This window comes from Artemia franciscana, chromosome 6, assembly GCF_032884065.1.
Source record: "Artemia franciscana chromosome 6, ASM3288406v1, whole genome shotgun sequence".
NCBI lineage: Eukaryota > Metazoa > Arthropoda > Branchiopoda > Anostraca > Artemiidae > Artemia > Artemia franciscana.
In genome coordinates this window covers 37,212,193-37,235,399 of record NC_088868.1, presented here as the reverse complement: position 1 = coordinate 37,235,399, position 23,207 = coordinate 37,212,193, and the positions used below count along the sequence as shown (strand labels likewise).

The window sequence follows — 23,207 nt, the reverse complement described above, 5'->3', positions numbered from 1 at the left end:
GCTAAAATCAGAAAAAGTATCAAAAACTTTGGGAAAGACCGGGTTTTGAACGGCTAATCAGGAGCATGCTGTCAGCATATGCAGATAAGAAACATCCTTAAGACCAGAAAGATATGTACCCGAAATCATAGCTAGCACCCTAGAAATACAAATTGCAAAAATTGTAGGGGGCAAAACACAGCCCTGCCTAACTTGTTTTCGTACTCTTATAATAGTGTCTGCTGCAGATATAAATTGAAAGAAAGAATTTGAGTAGCAAAACCTAATTATTATTATAACAGAAATATTGACCTAAGAATTAAAATGAGAAAAAAGGAGCTGACTATTGACTACACTATCAAACACTGTCAGAAAATCCAAAATAAAAATATAAGAACCATTTCTCTTGGAAGAATTACTAACCAGTAAACAAGACAGAATATTTAGCGCATGCAGACAACCAATTTCATGCCGATAACCAAATTGGTTCTCACCCTCATTATTATTTTTAGTCAGAAAAGGTAGAAGGATATACTTGGAAACCTTAATAATGTTACAAGAAACAGTAATATGTCGATAACTGGAACAGTCAGTTTGTGACTTTCCCATTTTCAAAATTGACGAAACAGTGCCAAACAAAAGACTCGGGTACGCTTGAAGCAAATATACACATTTGGAAAAGAATCTGAAGCTGGGATATAAGGGGAGTGCATTCAATTGGTATATGCGTTTTAGAGATACCATCCTTGTCTATACTTGTAAGAAAATCGAAAAATAATGTTAATACCAAGCTGAAACTGGAAGACAGTTACTTGTCAATATCATGACTAAATTTGTCAGAATCGATCACTTTTCGCAAATATTTCCTACTCACGGAAAAATCCCTGCCATGGAAAGTGCTGACCACAGAGAATGGTTTATATTCAGTTTTAGTTTTACGTTTGAGATAAGCCACACGCTCAAAACTTGGCCGACCAAATTCATTCTATATATGCAGACATAGTTTAACTTTGTTTCTAATCAGCTTTAAACAAGAGTTCATTGACCAATTAGATTTTGGGTCTTTTTACGAATATGTTGCCTAGGTGTGGCAGATTCCTTTACCTTTTTTTATACACATCCCAAGCTGGTTATAATAGCAATTAATATCGTCCTTACCATTCGTAGGTACCTGGCGCTAGAGAAGTTGGTGTGCAACACTTAGGTAGAAGGAAACACTGTCAAAGTAAAGATTTAGTGTGGTATATTTACTTTGCTATTGCTGGTTTTTTCAAACCCCTTCGATTTTTCGTAAAAGTTTCGTAAAAGTCAGGAGTTTGAGAGAATGTGAAGGAATTAATCTAAGAGATTTTGTCCGGCCTATAAATTTACTCACAGTGTTGTTATGGAGAGGCTTTTGGACTAAGTAGGTCAAGAAAAGAGAGATTAATAAGAATTGAAAAGTTTTGGATAAAAATTTTAAGAAGGAAAAATAGGCTAGCGAAAGATGTGTATTTTAGCTTGTTGGGGGATAAGATAGGGGTAGGATGGCCACAGAAATTTAATAAAAATTTTCGATGAAGTAGGATATTCGTGTTTTTGGAATGAGGGTAAGGGAACAAATTCAGATACAGTGGTTGATAAGGTAAAAAAAAATTGACACAAGAATGGAATACAGCAGTAGTATGCTCGGGAGGAGGCCTCGGGTTCTTTGAATCTGTTTTGCAAGGTAAAAGAAGTGTGGAGGGAAGAAGTTTATTTTAAGTAGGGGTTGAAAGGGGGCAAAAAAATTATTTTGATTCTAAGAGGAGGGTCGATTAAATTTGGGGAAAGAGAAAGGAAGTCATAGTGTTAACCCAGTCCCTTATCTGATATGTGGGGATGGTGAAGATGATATCTTTAATTTTTTGTGGGGAAATTGTAAGGAACTGGCATATATGAGAAATGAGCGTTTTTCGTTTGTGTTGATAGATAGAAGGAGGGTGGAAGGGATAGTAGGATCACGAGTTAAATTGGCATTAAGGAATCTGACTGAGTATGTTGATGAAGGGCTTATGCATCGTGAAAGATATATAGCTTTTTATAAATAATATTGTGAAGATTCTTATAAAAGCACCTTTTACATTTTAATTTATTTGTTTTATTTGTTGGTTTTTGTATGTTTATTTTCTACTTTCCCCTATGGCCCGACCGCTTTTTTGGAAATACAAATATACATACATATGGCCGTCCTTCAGAGTTCTATTGAGGTCATGCAATTGACAAAAGCATATTTATGTGACGTTCTGACTATTTTGAAGGAAAATTACCATCTCAAATTTTTTTTTGAACAATTTGAGGGTTTACAAGGGGTCGGGAAGTAAAAAAAGACACAGGAAGGATATATTTGCTAAGCAATTACTTTTGTCTTTTAAATAGGAGACTATAAGTTTAAATTTCAATTTTAATGATGCGTCAAAGGAATTCTTATTATTATTCAAACAGTTCGTGGTAACAAACTGTAAGAAGGAGCGTCCCAGATCAATAGTAAACCGAAACTCTAAAAATTAGATTTTGATATCAATAATTGCATCAAATAAATTATATTTTTATGCTGATTTTAAATATATCAGTTTAATTAAATGTAGTCTTACCCATCAAAAGTTATGAGCCTGAGGAAATTTGTCTTATTTTCGAAAATAGGGGGACACACCCTCGAAAAGTCATAAGAGTCTAACAAAATCGCACCATCAGATCCTGCGAAACAAAGAACCCTACTGTAGAAGTTTCCAGCTCCTGTCTACAAAAACCCGGAATTTGGTGTTTTTTGCCAGAAGACAGATGACGAATGCGTGTTTATTTGTTTGTTCGTTTGTTTTCCCCCAGGGATGAACGTATCAGCCCAGTAGTCCTAGAATGGCATGAGAGGACTCATCCTTACGGAAATTAAAAGTTCTAGTGCCCTTTTAAGAGACCAAAAATTTGAATGGCACCTATTGCCCCTCCAACGCTCATTTTCCTCGAAGCCACCGGATCGAAATTTAGATATTGCCTAGCTATGTCTTTTGAGACGGCTTTATCCCCACAATCGCCAAGAGAGGAGCTGCAGGTTACAAACTTTCACCATTGTTCACATATAGTAATAGTTATTTTGAAGTGTACCGATATTTTCAGGGGAACTTCTTCACTTGGGGGGGACGGGTAAACCTTGGGGAAGTAGTCAAGTGGGAGGATCTCTCCATGAAGGAATTGATCAAGAGGAAAGAGAATTTCCATGAAGGGGCCACAGGATTTTATAGCCTTATTTAAAAAATAAACAATGAAAAAATAAAAAATACAAGTTTTTTCAACTTGAAGTAAGGAGCAGCATAAAACTTCAAACGAACAGTAAGTATTATGTATATAAGTGGGTTTGTCTCCTCCTCAATACCTCGCTCTTTACGCTAAAGTGTTTATAGTAGTTACAACCATTTTATCTATGGCCTATGTGATTCAAGGGTCATTCTTAAGGAATTGGGACAAAATTCAAACCTTAGTGTAAGAAGTAAGGCTTTGGGAAGGGTACAAACCCCCTCATATTCGTTATAAAATATAGAAATATATAAGTTCGTTACGTAAGTTAATTTGTAAGTTACGTATATTTATTATTAATAAAAATGTTCGTAAAAATAATTCTTGTTGCATTTTTAAGTAACCAAAAACTGGAAGGCAGCTAAGCCTCCTCCTCCATCCTCTTTTATCAGAATCGTCCGATTAAATCTATGAAAAAACCATTTAGCAAAAAAAAAATATACGCAAATTTTGTTTTAATTTTTCATGTGTTTTTGGTGAGCCAAAAGAGAAACATGTATTAATATAAAATCATTCTGAAATTACATAAAAAAGCAAGTTTTTTTCACTTAAAGTAAGTAGCGACATGAAAACGAACTGAAACGATTCCATATATTGAACAGGCTGCTCCTGCCTCAACGCCCCCCTCTTTACGCTAAAGTTTGACTCTTTCTCACAACTATAATTTTTAGAACAATAAAAAAAGCTTTAGCGTAGAAAGCGGGGTGTTGACGAGGGAACAGCCAATTTGATATACAGAATCAAACAGTTCGTGGTGACGAACTATAGGAAGGAGCAAGCCGGCTCAATAGTAACCGAAACTCTAAAAAAAGATATTTTGATATCAATATATACAGGAAATGAATTACATTTTTACACTGATTGTAAACATATAAGTTTCACCAAAATTAGTGTCACTCACCAAAAGTTACGAGCCTGATAAAATTTGCCTCATTTTTGAAAAAAGGGAGAGAGACCCCTTAAAAATCATAGAATCTTCATGAAAATCACACCATGTGATTCCACTCATTAAAGAACATTACTTTAGAAGTTTCAAGCTTTTCCCTGTAAAATTATGGAATTTTGTATTTTTTGCCAGAAGAAAGATCATGGATGCGTGGTTATTTATTTATATGTTTTCCAAGGGGTAATTGTATAGATTCAGTGGTCTTAGAATGTCGTAAGAGGGCACATTTTAAAGAAAGTTTGAATATTTAGTAACTTTTATAAGTGACTTGCCTAATTGAACATTTTTGGGATTCCAATTAAGAACTAAAAAGTCTGAAGCACATACAATTTTCTATACTTTTTACCTGGCTTTAGTTAGGTTAAAGTTAGATTATAGACTTAGGTGGACATTCATTTTTTTGCTTATAAATTTTCTCCTTCCTCTTTTTAAATCTTTTTTTTTTCGTCAAGCATTTTCTGATTACGTAATAGAAACTAATTAGGATGAAGACAATTCCTAAGAAATTTAGGAGTTTTTTTTTTAGCACACCTCGGGTGTGCTCAAATAAGGCACAAATTGAAATACAAAAAACTTAATTCATATGCTTCCTCCTATTTAGCATTTCTCTTTTTTCATACTTTTCTTATGTTCCTCCTTTCTATTTGTCAAGATTGCCTTAAAATTAGTTTAGTTCAAGTTAGTCTTTAATGGGAGTTATTTTTAGTGACAATTTGAGTGAATACACTTCAAAAATTTCTATACTTTGCAAGTTCATGTTTTATCGAACCTTTGATTGGGATGCTGAAGTGCTTAGAATTTCCATGGAGTAATATCGGTTCGTGTTTCTCAGGTTTCTTTGTGCTATTTATTGATATAGAGAATGTCAATGATCAAACTTATCCAGATTAAAGAGGTTTTATTTCTTACTATAATTTTCCACTTGATTGTTCCCCAGTTTTATATTCACCCTCTCCATCCAAACTTCATTGCTCTAGGCAGGAGTGGCCAAGGATTCTTCAGAAGAATAGAAGAAAACATCATGTGATATTCTGATTGTGATAACCTTGTAAAACTGGCTTAAAGGATTGTTGTATCATTTCTCGGTATAACTTTCCAATTTGTGATAATTTACGTATACCAAAACTACAAATACCCTTTGTTGAAGTAGCTCAAAGTGGTATTGAATGCCATGGAAGCTCAGAAGTTGTAATTGGGTGGTAAACTAATTCTAAAAGCATCCATACATTTGTTGGCTAAAGCGGTTAGCCTTTAACGGGCAACTCTAACTATCCCGGTTTATTGTAATAGAGTGGGCTATGATATACCAGCATCGATTTCACAATAATATTGATTTTAGCAGATGGTCCCTAGGATTTTCAAATACTAAGCCATAATTGGGCCATAATAGTAATTCATCTAAAAGCATACATGACTAATCTGAAGAGACTACTATTCTAAGGTGAATTTTTTGGTCATATCCTACATAAATATTTATTAGATAAAGGGTTTGAAGGATGAAATATCAAAGAAATGGCGTGTTTCCAAATGCATGTTGAAAATTTACAATAATACTTTTCAAAACAGAATTTACTACCAGGAAGGTTTTAATCTGACATTTTTTTTAATATCTGGCGTTCTTTATTTAGCAGTAAAAGAATAAAATGTCTACACTTTCAAGCAATTTTTTTATTTTTAAAAAAGTGTAGTAAATAGCGAGATTACAAAATCAGTGGAGACGTAAAATTGAGACAATGAATATGTGCATGGAATATTTGGTCTATATTCAGATTTTGAGGTCATATTATATTACAGAGAGTTAATGAAGATTTACATCGAGTTTACTTTTGGAGCTGATAGAGCCTGTTCTTTTTTGTGGTCTGCCATATTGGAGATTATATTCGAGATTTTAATTTGGATTTTCGGTAGCCTAGAATTTTGTTTTAAGAACTTGTTTTTAGAATGTTGTTTGTTTTTAAAACATGGTAACATAATAAGTTCAAGCCTCTAGGATCACTCATATCCTTTTACAATCGCAAGTGCTTCTGATCGATATCCTAAGCCATTCCAGCAATAGTAACGATAAAATATTTTGCAAACATACCGCCGCATAGATTTTTGGCAGATACGCAGAATAGCTGAGTTTAGATGAGTTTTTTTGAAATTTAAAGAAGACTTTATTAAGTTAAATATTCAAATGCTGCCACTCTTTCTTATTTTCCCAAACTACCTGAAAAACACAAATCTAATACGTGAGCTGTTTACGAGATGTTGTGGATTCATCTTGTGAAATTTATTAGCAGGATCCACAAAATGTTTGTGATTTTGATATCCCCCAATTATATCTCAATGATATTTCCACAAAAATTCCTTGAAATATTCAATTAGATACTAAGAACCTTTCGTATGATATTGCAAACACACTTTGTTTATAATTTGGGTACAAAACGTATCTTCTGAATTAGATAGTGCATAATGCTCAACTGAAATTATAAAGCAACAGATTCTTCTAGTGGTTCAGAAACAAAAAGGGCTTAGCCTCTTCTCTCTCCACCAGTACTAAATTTTATATACACTAGCAACCAAAACCCTTTTTTCGCCAACAGTACCTGAAATTTTCGACTTAAATTCTAAAGTGACTTCTGAGACAATGTAGAATTTTTATGTCTTTGACACTAAAAAACACGTTTTCTTTTGATGCATCTTTCAGCATCCCAGACTAAAATCTGATGTCTTTTTAACCTCCTCCCTCCCAAAAAACATAGTTCCTCGTAAGATCAAACTCGTTCCCACAAGCCGAAATTGGAGCTAACTTGAGGAAGCCGTAGAATGACAGTGAATTTGAACCGAGGGATACGGAAAGATAAACAAAAAAATATTCAGTGAGGTGTCTGTCACTGAAAACAGCTAATAATTTTGTATAGATTCTTCAAAACTCTGCCAAAAAAAAGAGATTCAATTCACCATTCTTTTCTATTACCGATATAGGTCGAGTCTAATGTGAGGGGAAAACATTTAGGGGAAAATGTTATTATTATCAAACTTGTCGATCAAGGTTTCATAATGAATTGAAATTAAAACATCATTGGTGGCATTGTTAGCGTCATAGTGATTATGTGGAAACAGTTTCCAGGGATAGAGATACCCCCACCGATCAAAATATTCAGAATACACTTTATCAAAGTGACTAGGTAGCCTTTGATTGCAAAGCTAAACTCATAGACATGTGTTATCTATTCATTTGAAAACTTGTTAAACAACAGGAAGCCGTTGCAGGGTCTTTTGCAGGGGCCAAAGACACTAGTATAATACAGATGAAATGGCTGAGGCTGTTGAGAAATTTGGCTGTAAGGAATGCATGTGTGCAGCCTGAACCAGACCTGTTCAACAGCAAATAAATTAATTTTGAAGTAGTGACGCATATGCTCTCCAATTTCCATTTCACTAATGGATGGTCTAGTCATTAGAATCGGGGTTAGATTGTTGAGCTTTCAGATAGAAATTCTCAGCAAGAAAGATACGATACGTGATCATGATCATACTATTCATCCTAATTCATCGTTGGATAACCGTCGGAGGTGAGCTTCTAGTGATGTAATTTAAATATTAAACGACAATATTTTCTATTGGTTTTCAAAGACAATTCTAACTATAATTTAAATCTCATACTACCAGCAATGATACGACTACACGGGCATGAATTGGGCAGTTTATCGTATAAAATCATTTCTAAATCATTGGAAAAACTATTTTTCTTAGATTTATTGGGAAATATTCTGAAAATGGGAAACTGCAGTTGACTGAATACATTTTTTGATTATTTTATGTTCTTCCCCATATCCCTTAGTGAGTTTAGTCAATTAGAAGAAAGTAATGGTTCTTATGGTTTCACCTTCCTTTAGCTAACCTTTCAAGAATTATTAAATGTGTGATTTACTAATGTTTAATGGCATTAACCCATACAATAATCACAATTCCCCCTCAACGTTAAGTGAAAAAACTTTCCTTCGATAATTGATCAATCAAATCATTCTGAAAAGGATCAGGAGACTAATGATCCTTGGGTTTTATCCAGTAGACTAATAAACTGGACTTACTGGCGAAAATTCGTATGCGGATTTCCTAAATAGGAACTCCCTCTACTTTCTTCCATGTCTGATTGTGCAATTCCATGTGGTATTTAAAATGGGATTGCAATTTTTCTATTTTGAGAATTCTCGTAATATACCGTTGTCGAGGATAGTTGGTCTCAAGAATAATTTTTAGAAATTGAAAGTGAAATTCCAGTAGAAGTAAATGACTCAATATAAGATTTTGTTTTCTCTTGCATGGGCAAAACAGGTTCTAAGGACTATTTGATTCCATGCAATATTTTATTAGTAGAGTATGGGTGTATGCACTGAACAACTCCAAAACAAAATATTATTTACGGTCTCCAAAAATAACAAAATATTGTTGCAGAGCATGTCCTTTTAAAATGGATGGTTTCGAATGGTTTTGAAGCAGCAAACATCCAAAAACCCCACCGATCTGATCAAAAAATTGAATAAAAATCTCTTATTGGAACTCATAAGCTATTGGAAAGCAAATACGAAGACATTTTAATGTCTGCCTCTGGCAAAGTTTGCAAGAGTTTTAACGCTTATAGTCCTTGCGACGTTGTTACCTATTAAGCAAAAATTGTGCTTGAATAATTGACGATCCAAATTTCAAGTAATTCACCAGCATAGACTGGCATATTGCCTTTTACATAAAAGAAAAGGAAACGATATTTATTTTTTTGTTTCAGTCATTAAAATATGTTCTTGGTGTGTTTTTACCTTAATAAATTGCCATTATTCGTTTTGTTATTCTTCAGTTCTGGTTAAACCTAGTGAATACTACCAAAGGGAACTCTAATCTGGCAATTTCAAAAATTTTCATGTTATAATTTTATTACAATGTGTGTAGGTGCCAATTCTCAGTCAAGAAAAAAATTTCCAGCTTATAATGGAGATACAGATTCACTCCAGTTAAAAGAAAAAACGATTATTTATTATACGTCATTGGAACACTGATGCTTTTATTTATGAATTGGATAAAAATACAAATATTTACAATCAATTTACCCATCAATCTCATTCCAAACTCATTCCGCTTTAGGTCAATCAGAATAAAGACGATAAAAATGAAATTTTTCTAAAATTATATTCGAATGAAAATGGCACAAAAGAAATGAGGAGATTCTCTGTTGGTAATAGATCTGAATCAATGTAACTCTCAAACTTTTGAAAAGGTTACCTATTTATGGTCCACTGTTATTTTTGAAATGTCAAAAATCTTATAGAATAAAGCTGCTAGACATCATCTACCATATACCAAAGATGAAGAGATTTTGTTGGAAATTATAATTATGAAGTTCAAAGATTCATCAACGATAAAGGTATATATCCGATTGAAAACATATTAAAGTGTCATGCCAACAGAGGCAAAAGACAGTTGCTAATTCCTTTGCTAGGATACAAATCGTATTTTTTTTTCTTGGATACAGATTGAAGACATATGAAATTTCTTATTCTTATGGATCCTTTGTGACAAATGTCTAGTTTCTCCAACCTTCTGTATCAAGATTAAATTAAAACATAACTTACTCTTTAATTTAATTCTCCCCATTCACCGGAAATAAGAAAAAATTGCATTTTATTACAATGTGTTAAGGCATTTATAGCCAAGGGAGGAAGAATACCCAGGTTTAATCTAGATGAAGATCAGCTTTTTTGAAAAATAAAACTGATAATTTACCGCACGATTTAGTTAATAGTGAATACATTAGATCTCTGATGGACTATATCAGTTAAGACAAGTTCATATATCTTGAGCTGGTGAAACAGCAGACCCCTAATAAATTTTGATATTTAGAATCAAAAACTTCAAGTGGCTTAATTTTCGATTAAGTTCTTGCAGGTCCAAAGGCTTAGTCTGGCCGTTGCTGCTGTCACCGTGCCTCCATGGAGGGGTTTCAACTTCCAGACCTCCCAGCAGGAAACTCGTTTTGTATTATCCTTTTAGTTGAAGCTTTTTTTTTCGTTTAAATAGACTGATATTGTGAAAAAGACCAATGGATAACTTTATATTGTTTAGAGTTTTGTATTCCTGCCTAATCAGGCAAAAAGTGTACTCAATGGCTAAATTAAAGTTAAACATTAGAGATTAACAGTGTTCATTTGGCATCTGACCAGTGTAAGATGGTTCAATTTTTAGGCGGATTAATTTTGTAAATATCAAGATATTGACAATGCACATATATACGGACTTTATAACTGGTTTTAATGATTTAAATAATATTTTGAATGAACGCTTTTAGCTGTAATATTGATTTATTTTGATTATGTTTTGGACTTAGACTATTTTTCAGCTGAGGTAAGCAAAAATAATAATGTTCGCGCATTCAGCAATTTTTAACTTTATTCAACTTAACATTCGATTGGAGATTGACTAAAAATTATTATTGGTTATGTAGTAGAGTTTTTCCTGAAAATATTCTCAGAAATGCTAAAGTTGATTTATGGGCAGATAATTAACCCTGGTAGCAAAACAGCTCAAAGGAGACAGAGTGATTATTTCTCCATTTTGTATGCGAAAGACTTGATTTATTTCCTTAGGAAGTTTGAAAAGGAGGAGTTAATAGTGCTGACGTATGTATTTATTTCACCCACTGAAATGCCTGTTATTCCTGATGTTTCTTATCACAAATCTCCTTCCAAAATTTGTGATCTAAGTTGTACTCTCTGCTTCATGAAAGAAAAGGTAGCAGCTTATGATTTGAGTTTGCGATCACTTATCCATTCTATATACTAGTCCCCATATTGAAAGTACCGCCAGCCTTATCAAGACAGTGGAATGCAACTTTAAATGAATATTTTAACCCTATATCCAAGGGCCGTCTTCAGCAAAACAAATAAAAGAGAGAAAAAAGAACACAAAAGAACTCACATCAAAATGGAGTCTTCAAAACAAAAAGTATTTTATCAAAATAGTTCTAGCACTTTTACTTCAGGGAAGTTCAACCAGGACTCTGTTATTAATATCTTCTTCGCCAAAAGAAAGAGAGTAACTAAAAGCTTGATATTTTCGCTTAGTTCAGTTCATAAAAAAAGCTGAGAATATGGTTTTCCCCTTTTCCATGTTAAAATTAAAACTTTTAGTCTAATCGAGAAAGGAGACCCACTGTAGAATCCGCCAAAACTCATGCTAAGATCAGGCTTCTCATTTGGATTGACGGCTGGTGGCCATTTTGAGGCCAAGTTTTAATATAAAAGTAAGACAAAATTGGAGTTTATACGTTATATTCGTTTGGTTGGTTATAATAGTGCTGATTTGCGTAAAGGGCAGTACAATAGAAAGATGTCATTAATACGTCTAAATTTGATTCATTAAGGACCAGTGATATTAGCCCAGGTTCGTGTTGGTAAAAGCGTAATAAAATTATTTCTTGTAAAGTTGAGTAGGGTATTTTATATTATTTTCAGTACTTAGTTTCTAAATTTTAAAACCTACAGGCTTGCAACCTCATGTTGTTCCTGTGTGAACTAAAAGTATTGTTAATTGTATGCTTAAACTTAAGTCTAAATCCAGTGATCTTGATAATATTAGCGCTCATCATTAACACTGCAATTTTACAGCACTAATTGCTCAGCTCCAGTTACTTTTTAGGTTCTTATTAAGTTTGTCATGGGTGTTCCAGTTCAAGTTTAATTTCCTTTTATTGAACTTGAAATAAACAGAAATCAGTGTCAACGCCCAAATTTTCTCCTGATTGAAATCCGGGATAAAAAATAATTTGTTTATAACCCACCTCTAAAGAAAACAAGTGTTCTAATTGCAATAGAATTGAAGAAAAAAGACCGTTAGTAGACATTATGACAGTGAAAAATTATAAAAAAAATATATAATTGTTTGCCATCCTATGTAATTTAAAACATACAGTTTGGAAAGAAATATTAAAGTATGGCATCAACAATGAATATGTCAATTTCATTTCAAAACTCTGTTAAAATTTAACCAAAGGCAAAGCACTAATGACAGATCCAGTTCAGCAGATAACAAAATAATATTTATCCATTGTTCGTTCCCTGGCAGTAAACAAGAGGAGAAAAAATAGTCTAAAAATAAAATAAAGCGTCTTATCCAAGCGGTGGAAGCTTATTTACACTTTGACTACCAGTTATTTAAGGAGCTCTAAAAAGTTTTCCTTAGTAGTCTAAATAAAGAAAAAAGGCCGAAACCTAAAAGTAGAGTCAAATAGAACTCACTCTTTCTTCAAAGGATCGCTTTTATTACAATTTCAGCAATGGGAGTACCGACGATCAAAAACTGATTTGGTTAAAAATGTGCTTTGCCAGGAAGAGAGGCAAATTCATTATCGAGAGAAGCCAACAAATTTGATTTTCATTGACAAAAAAAATTATTAAATACAAGATAAGCACTACGCTTACATCAAAAACATTGCTGCCACCACTGTAAATAACAACAAAAAATAAAAGAATATACAAAGCCTACGAGGGGCCCAAGTTTTTTCCAGAAGTAAGACTTATTGCCATAGTCTAATCGTAAGCAAAGTCACAGGCTTTTGACCTATATCGTAGAAACCTAACAAGTTAAAATAGCTGGTTAAAGGGAAAAATTGTAATTTAAGTAACATTTACAATCTTTTTAATTCGATTTAGTGTTTGGTTATGAATTGTCAAAGGCCTCCATCCTTTGACAATCAACACCATCTCTTGTACTAGTTAAACTTTCTAATCATTACCGAAAACCATCCTTGCCTTTAGAAATATTTTAAAAGGTGTAAAGGAACATGCAACAGAACACAATTTTGCGTTAAAAACAGATGATGAAGGTTTTAAATGAATTTTGGCAAACACTAGCATTTCCAACATTAGTTGTGGAATTTGTTAACAGATATATGAATACACTATAAAAAAATTTATGACGACACTGGGAGGTAGGAACAAATATAAGCGTCTTCATATGATATTCTACACACAACCAGTGTGCAGCTGGGTAGCAGGCATATCGGAACGAGTTTGTGTTCAAAATGGTTGATATGTTGAAACATATTTACGAAAACACTGGTGAAGTGGGAAATATAAGCTCCTCTAGGAAACTAGCTCAAGTTAAGGCACTACAATAGTTTCTAGAAAGACAATATCTTCAGGATGAAGTATGTTATTATCTTCATCAAAATCACAGGACTTGTAGTAGTCACTACTAAAAATTACAGATTTCTCCCCTTGTAAATTATGCAAGCTTGTCTTTTGACTTCAGACGAGATTCAAAGCCATGACAATGGACTAAAAACGTATATTTTACCTTCAATTATTGTCTTTAGTTGCTATCGGTTTGTTATTCATCTGCAATCGAAGAAAAATGAAGAAGTTTGTTTAGCTTTAGAAACGTTTTTTGAAAAGCAAATGTTATAATAAGATTTAAATGGATTCAAGAAGTGAATTTGTCAATCCCTATGTTAAGAAAGTATTCCAATAATACAAAGAGACAGTTTATCAAAGTTGTTTTCAAAGAAGAATACAATGGTCTAGCGATAGATTGTAACTGTTTGGCCTCTCTCGTCTTACCATAATAATACTCTTAGAGAGCTGTTAATGTTATTCATGACTAGTGAAAAGCTATGAATATTAACAGTAAATGCCCCATCACTTTCTTTCCAAACTTATTCCTCTATAACTTTGATTGAAAAAAGACAATGCAATTGAAGTCAATCAAAAGAAAATCAAATAATATTCAAATTAAAGTTGAATAAGAAAAGAATATATTTCTCAGTTTGTTACAGTTTTCAATCAATCTAACTACTAAGGAATTTTAAAGGGGTAACTATTTATGCTACACTGATATTTTTTAAGTGAATATTTGCCCAACTTCTAGAGTCAAAAGATCTGCTCGTAATATTTGCAATAGGAAAAAGGCTTTAGATTTCGATAGTGGCTACCACGAACTCTTTGAATATGATGTGGGGTTCATTCTGTAAATACTACTGTAAATACAATTTGATATATTCCGTAAATACTCTGCCACCAGCTTCTTTTCAAGTCACATGACTTGAGTAAGTGTGGTGGATGAACTTAAGCTTCCCACTTCACCGATATTCTCATAAACATGTTCAAAACTTCAACTATTTTGACCGTAAACACTTAGTGAAGTGTCCACTGTCCTTTTGCGTCCTAACAGGTCGTGAGGATGATACAGTGATATTAAGAGGCCTTTACATGAGTACCCCCTCCAATCTGTCAACTTATCTTCATTGTCACTTGTTGTGCTAATATTTTAAGAAATTATTTAAATTAAATTTTGAGTCATATCTTTCTTTTAATCTTTGATATTCACATTCAATGGTCTCTCAACGTTTTCGTTGAGTGTCTCATTGTTAGTGAATGAGTAAATTTGTAGGGCTTGGCCATCAATATAAAACGGTTTACAAGTCCTACAATGATAGGCAGTAAAATTGTAAGGAAGCTACCACCCACTTAACGAATCCTTTTTATTTCATTATCGTTTTCATTGTTTTTTGCTACTGCTAGGACATATACAAGTAAATGTTGATACTTTGTCTGCTGCTTAACTTCTTCTGGCATTTGATATTTTCCTTCAATTCAATTTAAAATTAAATAAAAAAAAAATAATTTTTTTAGCTGAAAGTAAGGAGCGATATTAAAACTTAAAACGAACAGAAATTACTCCGTATATGAAATGAGTTGTCCCCTCCGCAATCCCTCGCTCTTTACGCTAAAGCTTTTAATTTTTTAAAAAAAGTAGAATTGTGGCAAAGAGTCAAACTTTAGCGTAAAGAGCGAGGGATTGCGGAGGGGACAACTCATTTCATATACGGAGTAATTTCTGTTCGTTTTAAGTTTTAATGTCACTCCTTACTTTCAGCTAAAAAAATTATTTTTTTTTTATTTAATTTCTGAACGTTTTTGAATTAATGCATGTTTGGTTTTGGCTCTCCGCACATAAATTATTAAAATGAAATTTGTATAATAATTCTTTTTTCTTTGCTAAATGGCTTTCTCTTAGTTTTGATCAGACGATTTTGAGAAATAAGGGGTGGAGAAGGAGGCCTAGTTGCCCTCCAATTTTTCGGTTACTTAAAAAGGCAACTAGAACTTTTAATATTTAACGAACGTTTTTATTAGTAAAAAATATACGTAACTTAACAATTAACTTACGTAACAAACTTTCATAAACTTATATTTTTAATATGTATACGAGGGGGTTTGTACCCTCGTTAATACCTCGCTCTTTACACTAAATCGTAAGTTTTGTCCCAATTCTTTAAGAATGACCCCTGAATCAGAAAGGCCGTAGAATAAATAGTTTAAATTACTAAAAATACTTTAGCATAAAGAGCAAGGTATTTATCTCCTCCTAAATACCTCACTCTTTATGCTAAAGTATTTTTAGAACCCCTCATATGCGGAATAATCTCTGTTCGTTTTAAGTTTCAATGCTACTTCTTCCTTTCATTTGAAAAAACGTTTTCATGTTTATTTTTCATTGTTTTCTTATAGTAATGCTTGAGAATCCTGCGCCCTTTTCATTGAATTTTTCTTTCCCCATGACAGATTCCTCCAAGGAAAGATCCTCCAACATAGCCCCCTCTCCTCAGCCCCACCCCCAAGCAAAATAAAATCCCCCTGAAAACGTCTGTACACTTCCCAATAACGATTACTATATGTAAACACTGGTCAAAGTTTGTAACTTGCAGCCCCTCCCCCAGGGATTGTGGGGGAGTAAGTCATCCCCAAAGACATAGTTTTTATGGTTTTCGACTATGTTGAACAAAATGGCTATCTCAAAATTTTGATCCGTTGACTTTGGGAAAAAAATGAGCGTGGGAGGGGGCCTAGATGCCCTCCAATTTTTTTGGTCACTTAAAAAGGGCACTAGAACTTTTCATTTCCGTTAGAATGAGCCCTCTTGCAACATTCTAGGACCACTTGGTCGATACGATGACCCCTGGGGAAAAGAAAAAAAAAAAAAACAAAAAAAAAAACAAACAAATAAACACGCACCCGTGATTTGTCTTTTGGCAAAAAATAGAAAATTCCACATTTTTGTAGATAAGAGCTTGAAACTTCTACAGTAGGGTTCTCTGATACGCTGAATCTGATGGTGTCATTTTCGTTAAGATCCTACGACTTTTAGGGGGTGTTTCCCCCTATTTTCCTAAATAAGGCAAATTTTCTCAGGCTCGTAACTTTTGATGGGTAACACTAAACTTGTTAAAACTTATATATTTGAAATCAGCATTAAAATGCGATTCTTTTGATGTAGCTATTGATATCAAAATTCAATTTTTTAGAGTTTTGGTTACTATTGAGCCGGGTCGCTCCTTACTACAGTTCGTTACCACGAACTGTTTGATAAGCTCTATATGACATTAATTAATTCTCTGCCAAAACCATGTTTGAGTACGGCCTTACTTAGCCACGGTTTTGAATTACCTAAGACGGTGCATACATGTTTCAACGGCAGGATCAATACAAGACACAAGTCACCCTGGTTTTTGGCACTTTCCGGGTAATATACTGAAGCGACTTCAATACAAGAAAAGCAACAAGGAAGAGATTTTAGTTTGCAAATAGCCCAGATTACTTTATGAGCTCGATCAAATAATTCATGTAATAATTTACAGGGGATGTCTTTCCGTATGTACAAGGCAACACCTCCACCTAGTCTATGCTAACCTCGATCAGCACGTGTGCTCAGCAAAATTTTGTAGCCTGCCATTTGACCTTATAACCTATCAAGATTCCACGTTTCTGTAACTGCAATAACTGGGATACTATTTTGACAGAAAATAACCTCAAATTCTTCCATTTTGTTACATAATGACAGGCAGTTTATAACGAGAAAATCCGGCATTCTATTTTTGGAATTAAAAGTCACTGACCTTAATAAGGGGGGAAGCTGATCACTACTAGTCGAAAAAATTGGAGCCTGATTGAAAGGAATAAGAGATGGCATATTGGCATTTGTAGAGCAGTCTATCTTGACAAGGATACGTTTATGGGGTGAGGTTTTAATGCAAAACTGGTTGATCTTATTGAAATGATAACTAGGATCATCAGCTGACCTCGTTTGCCGCCACGCTTGCTGAATCGTTTCCGCTTCTTACGGTTAGACAAGAGCTCTTGGGGCAGTGGTCTGTCATTTGGTGTTCTTCCGAGCAAATTTAATGCTACGAGTTTTGCAAAAAAAGATGTCGCCACAGTTAACTCAGGTGAATGCAGTCCAAATAAGGCTTCTTTATCGTATTTGAATGGCATGGCACACACAATAAACTAGCTTAATAGTTTCAATAACTATATAATAAACATTATTCTTTCGTCATATTGCCTGAAACAGGCACATTTAAGCTAAACTTAAAATTTGTGCCAAAAAAAGATGGCGCTATAGTTAATTCAGGTGGACATAGTTCGACTAAGGCAACACTATCATATTTCAGTGGCATGGCACATAGACAAACCTCGGAGTGTCAATAACTATATAATAAACATCATCCTTCTGTTAGATTACATGAAACAGGCACAATTAAGCTGAACTTAAAATGGTCTCTGTGACTGCTGCAAAGACTGCCTGTACAAGACCTGTTGAAACAGCAAATAAATTTATTTTGAAGCAGTGACGCATATGCTCTCCAATGTCCATTTCACTACTGAATGGTCTAGCCATTTGAATGGGGGTTAATTTGTTGGCCTTTCAGGTATAAATTCTCAACAAGAAAGATACGATACGTGATCATGATCATATTATTAATCTTATTTTATCGATGGATAATCCTTGAAAGTGAGCTCCTAGTAATGTAATTTAAACATTAAACGACAATACTTTCTATTGGTTTTCATATACAATTCCAACTAAGATTTAAATTTCATACTACCAGCAATGATACGACTACACAGACATAAAGTTGGCAGTTTATCGTATAAAGTCATTAGAAAAAAGCAAATCTTAGATTTTATTGGGAAATATTTTGAAAATGGGAAACAGCAGTGGACCGAATTCATTTTTTGATTTTTTTAGGTTCTTCCCCAGATCCCTTAGTGAATTTAGTTTATTAGAAGAAAGTCATGGTTCTTATGGTTTTACCATCCTTGAGGAAAGCTTTCAGTAGGATTAACAGTGTGATTTACTAACGTATAATGGCAATAACCCATACAGTAATCACAATTCCACTTCAACGTTAAGTGAAAAAACTTTCGTCTTATAATTGATCAATCAAATCATTCTGAAAAGGAACAGGAGACTAATGATCCTGTTGCTTTGTCCAGGAGACTAATAAACTGGACTTACTGGTGAAAATTCGGATGCATATTTCCTAAATATGAGCTCCTTCTACCGTCGTTTCTGTCTGATAAGGCTATTCCATGTGGTAATTAAAATGGGTTGACAATTTTTCTATTTTGAGATTTCTTGTAATATACCGTTGTCGAGGATAGTGAATCTTAAGAATGGTTTTTGGAAATTGAAAATAAAATTCCAGTAGAACTCAATAACCCAATATAAGATTTTTTTTTTTTACTCTTGCATGGACAAAACAGGTTCTAAGGCCTATTTGATTCCATGCAATATCTTATTAATAGAGTATGGGTGTATGCACTGAACAACTTCAAAACCAAATATTATTTCCAATCTCCAAAAATAACTAAACATTATTGCAGACCTTGTCCTTTAAAATGGATGATTTCGAATGGTTTTGAAGTCGCAAATATCCATAAAGCCCACCGATTTGATAAAAAAATGAAATAAAATGCTCGTTGGAATTCATAAGCTATTGGGAAGCAAATACAAAGACATTATAATGTCAGCCTTTGGTAAAGATTGCAATAGTCTTCAAAATTGCAGTCCTTGCGACGTTGTTACCTATTAAGCAAAAATTGTGCTCAAATAATTGACGAGCAAAATTTCACATGGTTCACCAGCATAGACTGGAATATTGCCTCTTTACATAAAAGAAAAAGAAACGATGTTTTTTTTCCGTCATAAAAATATGTTCTTGATATGTTTTTACTTTAATAAATTCCCATGATTAGTTTTGTTATTCTTCATTTCTGGTTAAACCTGATGAATACTACCAAAGGGGGCTTCAATCTGGCAGTTAAAAAAAATTCACGTTCCAATTTTATTACCAAGTGTGTAGGTGCCAATTCCCAGTCAAGAAAAAAGTTCCAGCTTATAATGGAGATACAGATTCATTCTACTTAAAGCTAGAACTAATTAGCTGGTTATGATAATTTAAACAACATTTTGAATGAACCTTCTTAGCTGTATTATTGATTTATTTTGACTATGTTATGGACCTAGACTATTTTTCAGCTGAGTTAAGCAAAAATAATAATGTTTGCGCATTCAGCAATTCTTAACTCTATTCAATCTAACATTCGATCGGGGATTGACTAAAATTTATTATTGGTTATGTAGTAAAGTTTTCTCCTGAAAATATTCTCAGAAATACTAAAGCTTATTTATGGGCAGAAAATATACCCTGGTAGCAAAACAGCTCAAATGAGACAGGGTGATTATGTCTCCATTTTGTATGCGACAGACTTGATTTATTTGCTTTGGAAGTGTGAAAATGAGGAGTTAATATTGCTGACTTATATATTTATTTCACCCAATGTATTACCTGATATTCATGCTGTTTCTTATCACACATTCGCTCCCAAAATTTGAGCTCTAGGTTGTGCTCTTTGCTTCATGAAAGAAAAGGTAGTAGCTTATGATTTGAATTTACCCTCACTTATCCATTCTATATACTAATCCCCATATTGAAATCACCGCCACCTTTATCAGGACCATGGAATGCAACTCTAATGATTATTTCAACCATATATCCAAGGGTTGTCCTCAGCAAAACAAATAAAAGTGAGAAACATAGAATATAAAAGAACTCACATTAGAATAGAGTCTTCAAAACTAAAAGTATTTTCTCAAAATAGTTCCAGCATCAAAACTTAAGGGAAGTTCAACCAGGACTCTGGTATCAAGATCTTCTTTGCAACAAGTAAGAGTGTAACTAAATGCTTGATATCTTCGCTTAGTTAATATAATAAGCTGTAAATATGGTTGTCTCCTTTTCCAGGTAAAAATCAAAACTTTTAGTATAAACGGGAAAAGAGACCCACAGTAAAATTCGCCAAAACTCGCGCTAATATCTTTTTTATTTTTAGACTATTTCTTCCCCTCTTGTTTACCGCCAGGGAGCAGACCTTGGATAAATATTGCTTTGTTATCTGCTTAACTACATCTGACATTTGTGCTTTACCTTTGTTTAAATTTAAACAGCGTTTTTAATGGAATTGACATATTCAATGTGGATGCCATGCTTGAATATTTCTTTCCAAAGTGTATGTTTGAAATTACATAGGATGGCCAACAATAATATATTTTTGTATAGTTTTTCAGTGTCATAATGTGTTTTAACGGCCTTTTTAATCCCTTCTAGTGCAATAAGAACACTTGTTTTCTTTAGAAGTGGGTCATAAACAATTTATTTATTATGCTGGATTTCAATAAGGTGAAAATATGGACGTTGTTACTGATTTCTTTTTATTTCAATTTCAATACAAGGAACTTAAACTTGAACTGGAACACTGTTGACAAACTTAAAAAGAACTGTAAAAGTAACTGGAGCTGAGAAGCTAGTGCTGTACAATTGCAGCGTTAATGATGAGCACTAATATTATCAAGATCATTAGATTTAGAATTAATTTTAAGCATACAATTAACACTACTTTTAGTTCATAGAGGAACAAAGTGAGGTTGCAAGCCTGTAGGTTTAAAAATTTTAGAAACTAAACACTGAAAATAATATAGAATACTCTATTCAATTTTACAACAACAAAAAATTATTATGCATCTACCAACATGAACCTGGGTCAATATCACTGGTCTTTAATGAATCAAATTTAGACGTATTAATGACTTATTTCTATTGTACTGTACATTAATGAAATCAGCGCTATTATAACCAACCAAAAAAAAAACTTCTAAACTACGATATTGCCTTACTTTTTATATCAAAACCTGGCCTCAAAACGGCCACCAACCATCAATCCAAATGGAAAGCTTGATATTAGCGTGAGTTTTGGCGAATTTTACTGTGGGTCTCTTTTCCCGTTTATACTAAAAGTTTTGATTTTTACCTGGAAAAGGAGACAACCATATTTACAGCTTATTATATTAACTAAGCGAAGATATCAAGCATTTAGTTACACTCTTACTTGTTGCAAAGAAGATCTTGATACCAGAGTCCTGGTTGAACTTCCCTTAAGTTTTGATGCTGGAACTATTTTGAGAAAATACTTTTAGTTTTGAAGACTCTATTCTAATGTGAGTTCTTTTATATTCTATGTTTCTCACTTTTATTTGTTTTGCTGAGGACAACCCTTGGATATATGGTTGAAATAATCATTAGAGTTGCATTCCATGGTCCTGATAAAGGTGGCGGTGATTTCAATATGGGGATTAGTATATAGAATGGATAAGTGAGGGTAAATTCAAATCATAAGCTACTACCTTTTCTTTCATGAAGCAAAGAGCACAACCTAGAGCTCAAATTTTGGGAGCGAATGTGTGATAAGAAACAGCATGAATATCAGGTAATACATTGGGTGAAATAAATATATAAGTCAGCAATATTAACTCCTCATTTTCACACTTCCAAAGCAAATAAATCAAGTCTGTCGCATACAAAATGGAGACATAATCACCCTGTCTCATTTGAGCTGTTTTGCTACCAGGGTATATTTTCTGCCCATAAATAAGCTTTAGTATTTCTGAGAATATTTTCAGGAGAAAACTTTACTACATAACCAATAATAAATTTTAGTCAATCCCCGATCGAATGTTAGATTGAATAGAGTTAAGAATTGCTGAATGCGCAAACATTATTATTTTTGCTTAACTCAGCTGAAAAATAGTCTAGGTCCATAACATAGTCAAAATAAATCAATAATACAGCTAAGAAGGTTCATTCAAAATGTTGTTTAAATTATCATAACCAGCTAATTAGTTCTAGCTTTAAGTAGAATGAATCTGTATCTCCATTATAAGCTGGAACTTTTTTCTTGACTGGGAATTGGCACCTACACACTTGGTAATAAAATTGGAACGTGAATTTTTTTTAACTGCCAGATTGAAGCCCCCTTTGGTAGTATTCATCAGGTTTAACCAGAAATGAAGAATAACAAAACTAATCATGGGAATTTATTAAAGTAAAAACATATCAAGAACATATTTTTATGACGGAAAAAAAAAACATCGTTTCTTTTTCTTTTATGTAAAGAGGCAATATTCCAGTCTATGCTGGTGAACCATGTGAAATTTTGCTCGTCAATTATTTGAGCACAATTTTTGCTTAATAGGTAACAACGTCGCAAGGACTGCAATTTTGAAGACTATTGCAATCTTTACCAAAGGCTGACATTATAATGTCTTTGTATTTGCTTCCCAATAGCTTATGAATTCCAACGAGCATTTTATTTCATTTTTTGATCAAAACGGTGGGCTTTATGGATATTTGCGACTTCAAAACCATTCGAAATCATCCATTTTAAAGGACAAGGTCTGCAATAATGTTTAGTTATTTTTGGAGATTGGAAATAATATTTGGTTTTGAAGTTGTTCAGTGCATACACCCATACTCTATTAATAAGATATTGCATGGAATCAAATAGGCCTTAGAACCTGTTTTGTCCATGCAAGAGTAAAAAAAAAAAATCTTATATTGGGTTATTGAGTTCTACTGGAATTTTATTTTCAATTTCCAAAAACCATTCTTAAGATTCACTATCCTCGACAACGGTATATTACAAGAAATCTCAAAATAGAAAAATTGTCAACCCATTTTAATTACCACATGGAATAGCCTTATCAGACAGAAACGACGGTAGAAGGAGCTCATATTTAGGAAATATGCATCCGAATTTTCACC

General features: G+C 33.4%; 1 protein-coding gene across 1 annotated transcript in view; it reads right to left on the bottom strand.

Moving 5' to 3' along the window:
- The window catches only part of LOC136028562 (uncharacterized), a 48,235-nt gene that overhangs the window by 18,883 nt on the left and 6,145 nt on the right, over positions 1 to 23,207 (bottom strand). The window lies entirely within an intron of this gene.